The sequence below is a fragment of the Mytilus trossulus genome, chromosome 5, assembly GCF_036588685.1.
Source record: "Mytilus trossulus isolate FHL-02 chromosome 5, PNRI_Mtr1.1.1.hap1, whole genome shotgun sequence".
Lineage (NCBI taxonomy): Eukaryota > Metazoa > Mollusca > Bivalvia > Mytilida > Mytilidae > Mytilus > Mytilus trossulus.
Window position 1 is genome coordinate 6,958,613 of NC_086377.1, and position 6,400 is coordinate 6,965,012.

The window sequence follows — 6,400 nt, forward strand, 5'->3', positions numbered from 1 at the left end:
AAAACCAACATAAAGGCGAATATCAGTTATAGTGAAAATTTTCCCCCAGCACCGCCCAGACATGCCATTGAGGTATTTTATAACTCAAACTAATGCTTAGGGTGTCTACTACATGCCTGAATCTTCATTTATACTGAAATATGTAAACGTAAGCCAACAAAATATTTAATCGACCCCTACTCCCAATTTGGATCGCCAGACGCCAATATAGACCATACCTACCCCGGATCTTTTCACCCTAGAGACCAAACTGAGCATGTCATTGGTCTATACAAGTTGTTATTTTTACCGTAAAGGTCCTTGCTAACTTTAACATGTGTTTTTCAACATAAATAGGTGCCTCATTAAGCGGGAAACACGAAAAACCATCATAAAAGCCAAGAAAACCAACATAAAGGCGAATATCAGTTATAGTGAAAATCTCCCCCTAGCACCGCCCAGACATGCAATTGAGGTTTATTATAGCTCAAACTAATGTTTAGGGTGTCTACTACATGCCTGAATTTTTATTTGTACTGAAACATGTGAACGTAAGCCAACAAATTATTTCGTCGACCTCTACTCCCAATTTGGATCGCCAGACGCCAATATTGACCATACATATCCCGGATCTTTTCACCCTAGAGACAAAACTAAGCATATCATTGGTCTATACAAGATGTCATTTTTATCGTAAAGGCCTTGTCTAACTTTAACACGTGTCTTCCAACTTAATTAGGTGCCTCATTAAGCGGAAAACTCGAAAAACAATCATAAAAGCCTAGAAATCCACTTAAAGGCAAATATCAATTATAGTGAAAATCTTCCACCAGCACCGCCCAGACATACCATTGAGGTATATTATAGCTCAAACTAATGCTTAGGGTGTCTACTACATGCCTGAATCTTTATTTATACTGAAATATGCGAATGTAAGCAAAAATAATATTTAATCGACCCCTACCCCCAATTTGGATAGCCAGACGCCAATATTGATCATACCTACCCCGGATCTCTTCACCCTAGAGACAAAACTGAGCATGTCATTGGTCTATACAAGTTGTCATTTTTAACGTTAAGGCATTGGCTAACTTTAACGTGTGTTTTCCATCATAAATAGGTGCCTCATAAGGCGGGAAACACGAAAAACCGTCATAAAAGCCAAGAAAACCAACATAAAGGCAAATATCAATTATAGTAAAAATCTTCTCCCAGCACCGCCCAGACATGCCATTGAGGTATATTATAGCTAAAACTAATGTTTAGGGTGTCTAATACATGCCTGAATCTTTATTCATACTGAAATATGTGAACGTAAGCCAAAATAATATTTAATCGACCCCTACTCCCAATTTGGATCGCCAGACGCCAATATTGAGCATACCTACCCCGGATCTTTTCCCCCTAGAGACCAAACTGAGCATGTCATTGGTCTATACAAGGTGTCATTTTTACCGTAAAGGACTTGGCTAACTTTAACATGTGTTTTTCCAACCTAAATAGGTGCCTCATTAAGCGGGAAACACGAAAAACAATCATAAAAGCCAAGAAAACCAACATAAAGGCAAATATCAATTATAGTGAAAATCTTCCCCAGCACCGCCCAGACATGCCATTGAGGTATATAATAGCTCAAACTAATGCTTAGGGTGTGTACTACATGCCTGAACCTTAATTTATACTGAAATATGTGATCGTAAGCCAAGACAATATTTAATCGACCCCCACCCCCAATTTGGATAGCCAGACGCCAATATTGACCATACCTACCCCGGATCTTTTCACCCTAGTGACAAAATTGAGCATGTCATTGGTCTATACAAGGTGTCATTTTTACCGTAAAGGCCTTGGCTAAAGGAGTAGGTCCGGTAAGACCACTTTTTGGCCCCAAAAAATAACAGTTTTACAAAATTGTTAAAATGTAAACTTTTAGTTATATATTGGACAGTTAAATGGTTCTGCTATATAAATATGGGCAGTTTTTGACAATACAATGCACATATATCGGGTTGTAGCACTATCAAGTCATGCTAAATTACGGAAACTTCAAAATTCTATCATTTTAGTTAAATTTTAGACGGTTTCCGTGTAAAACGAAAGTGGCCGCATTCGTGTTCATCCTTAATATTGAAATGTAAATTGTATTTCTTGATAATACATAACATATATAAAGGTTGTGGATGAACACGGATGCGGCCACTTTCGTTTTTGACAAAAACCATCTGAAAAGTGTCGTTTTTTGGCAGATTTGAGAGATTTTTCATATTTGAGATTGAATCAGACCGTTTTTTATGACTAAATCAGTTAATATCTTTGACATAAATTATTTGAATCAAGTTAAATAGACACTTAAGTGTTTAAAAAGTGGTCAAAATCTTTCGTCAGATGAAATTGAAATTTGAGGTCAAAATGAGTCCTTACCGGACCTAATCCTTTAACATGTGTTTTCCAACATAAATAGGTGCCTCATTAGGCGAAAAACACGAAAAACCATCATAAAAGCCTAGAAAATCAACATAAAGGCAAATATCAATTATAGTGAAAATCTTCCCCCAGCACCGCCCAGACATGCCATTGAGGTATATTATAGCTCAAATTAATGCTTAGGGTGTGTACTGAATCTTTATTTATACTGAAATATGTGAACGTAAGCCAACAAATTATTTAATCGACCCCTACTCCCAACTTTGATCGCCAGACGCAAATATTGACCATGCATACCCCGGATCTTTTCACCCTAGAGACCAAACTGAGCATGTCATTGGTCTATACAAGGTGTCATTTTTACCGTAAAGGCCTTGTCTAACTTTAACATGTGCTTTCCAACATAAATAGGTGCCTCATTAAGCGGGAAACACGAAAAACCATCATAAAAGCCAAGAAAACAAACATAAAGGCGAATATCAATTATAGTGAAAATCTCCCACCAGCACCGCCCAGACATGCCATTGAGGTTTATTATAGCTCCAACTAATGCTTAGGGTGTCTACTACCTGCCTGAATCTTTATATATATTGAAATAAGTGAACGTAAGCCAAGAAAATATTTCATCGACCCCTACCCCGAATTTGGATAGCCAGACGCAAATATTGACCATACCTACTCCGGATCTTTTCACCCTAGAGACCAAACTGAGCATGTCATTGGTCTATACAAGGTGTCATTTTTACCGTAAAGGCCTTGGCTAACTTTAACATGTAGTTTTCAACATAAATAGGTGCCTCATTAAGCGGGAAACACGAAAAACCATCATAAAAGCAAAGAAAAACAACATAAAGGCGAATATCAATTATAGTGAAAATCTCCCCCCAGCACCGCCCAGACATGCCATTGAGGTTTATTATAGCTCAAACTAATGTTTAGGGTGTCTACTACATGCCTAAAATTTTATTTATACTGAAATATGTGAACGTAAGCCAAAAAAATATTTCGTCGACCCCTACTCCAAATTTGGATCGCCAGACGCCAATATTAACCATACCTACCCCGGATCTTTTCACCCTAGAGACCAAAGTGAGCATGTCTTTGGTCTATACAAGGTATCATTTTTACCGTAAAGGCCTTGGCTAACTTTAACATGTGTTTTCCAACACAAATAAGTGCCACATTAAGCGGGAAACACGAAAAACCATCATAAAAGCCAAGAAAACCAACATAAAGGCAAATATCAATTATAGTGAAAATCTTCCCCCAGCACCGCCCAAACATGCCATTGAGGTATATTATAACTCAAACTAATGCCTAGGGTGTCTATTATATGCCTGAATCTGTATTTATACTGAAATATGCGAATGTAAGCCAAAAAAATATTTCATCGATCCCTACCCCCAATTTGGATAGCCAGACGCCAATATTTACCATACCTATCTCGGATCTTTTCACACTAGAGACCAAACTGAGCATGTCATTGGTCTATACAAGGTGTCATTTTTACCGTAAAGGCCTTTGCTAACTTTAACATGTGTTTTCCAACATAAATATGTGCCTCATTAGGCGGTAAACACGAAAAACCATCATTAAATAAAAAAAAAACAACATAAAGGCAAATATCAATCATAGAGAAAATCTTCCCCAGCACCGTCCAGACATGCCATTGAGGTATAGTATAGCTCAAACTAATGCTTATGGTGTCACCTACATGCCTGAATCTTTATTTATACTAAAATATGCGATTGTAAGCCAAAAAATATTTCATTGACCCCTACCCCCAATTTGGATAGCCAGACGCCAACATTGACCATACCTACCCCGGATCTTTTCACTCTAGAGACAAAACTGAGCATGTCATTGTTCTATACAAGATGTCATTTTTACGGTTAAGGCCTTGGCTAACTTTAACATGTGTTTTCCAGCATAAATAGGTGCCTCATTAGGCGGGAAACACGAAAAACCATAAAAAAGGCAAGAAACCAACATAAAGGCAAATATCAATTATAGTGAAAATCTTCCCCCAGCACCGCCGAGACATGCCATTGAGGTATGTTATAGCTCAAACTAATGCTTATGGTGTCTACTACATGCCTGAATCTTTATTTTTACTGAAACATGTGAACATAAGCCAAAAAATTATCAATCGACCCCTACTCCCAATTTGGATCGCCAGACGCCTATATTGACCATACCTACCCCGGATCTTTTCCCCCTAGAGACCGAACTGAGCATGTCTTTTGTCTATCCAAGGTGTCATTTTTACTGTAAAGGCCTTGGCTAACTTTAACATGTGTTTACCAACATAAATAGGTGCCTTATTAAGCGGAAAACACTAAAAACCGTCAGAAAAGCCAAGAAAACACCATAAAGGCAAATATCAATTATAGTGAAAATCTTCCCCCAGCACCGCCCAGACGTGCCATTGAGGTACTAGTATATTATAGCTCAAACTAATGCTTAGGGTGTCTACTACATGCCTGAATCTTTATTTCTACTGAAACATGTGAACGTAAGCCAAAAAAATATTTCATCGACCCCTACTCCCAATTTGGAGCGCCAGACGCCAATATTGACCATACCTACCCCGGATCTTTTCCCCCTAGAGACCAAACTGAGCATTTTTTTGTCTATACAAGGTGTTATTTTTACCGTAAAGGCCTTGACTAACTTTAGGTAGCAATACACAGTTAAGAGTTTAGTTTCGCATTATGGCTCCTGTGGATTTTTCAAATAGGAAAGTTATTGTGTAATAAAATTCATTTTAAGACAGATGAGTGCTAATTTAGCCTTCAAAGATGGTTTATAAGAGCATCAAGATTATTTTTTACATGTTTTATGGGCTGTTTTCTGTTTGACAGTCCGTATTTTCATAGCTAGACCGGCCATCGGTCCAGAAATTACTGTACTGTTTACAAACACTCTTTTTCTACACGAAGTTTTTGACGCAATTTTACAAAACAATGAGACGAAAGACATATGATTTTCATTGGATTTGCTGAATGGTATATGTACACAGTTTCAGAAAAGGTATATCTTCAAGCGATTGAAATTCTAATTTTAGCCAAATTTTGGGGAAATATGTGACATCTTTCCCCCCCTTTTTGCAATATTTTATAACAAATTTATGCAGATTGTTGCCATGGATACACCAAAAAGAAATTATATTTTACAATTTTATATACAAGAAATAAAATATATGGAAGATTCTGATTCCATACATATGCCCATATATGACACAAACAGTAAGCTTGATATTGCAAGAAAGCAATGAAAAGGGAATGGTAAAATTCATAAGGGCAAATTTTAGTACTTTTTCCTAACTGTTTATTGCTACCTTATGGCATACTTACCAAGCTCAGAATTGTATAATTTAAGACTTTTCATGCCACAAATCTATTGATATTTAGATTCAAAATCAACTTCTGAGTAAATTGAGTATTTAACAATGACAATATGTGTCAATTTTATTGTTTACAGTCCTTAGCAACCAAAATTAGACATTTTGACACTAGGCTTATATTTGTACTCTATCGGCTTAACGCTTACTTCTGATGGATTGGGCTGCATGTAGTAGCCTAAGTATTGAACACGTTGGTTTTTTTCTTGCGAATATATCAAGTTATTAATTTTTTCAAGATTTCATGTTACATTTTGGCATATATTAAATGTATAGTTAAATCAGATGTAAGAAATTGATTCCCTATCACCAAGTTTTTTAATCAAGTCTTTGGTATGGAATAAGCATAAAGATTAACATTTTTATGCTTAGAATTGCTAAATTTTGTACAATGTTGCATCATCAGAGATCTTATTATGATATTCAACATAAAAAAAAACTGACAAAAGAGGTACAATTTTTAAAATTTGGCTAAAAATTGAGGTAGAGACAAGATTTTACACTTTGACTTGGCACCTTTCTTAAAATTAGTTTTTGTTGCGTTTCAGTGTCAACTGCTAACCTTCATAAAATATTCATTACTCAACCAATTTT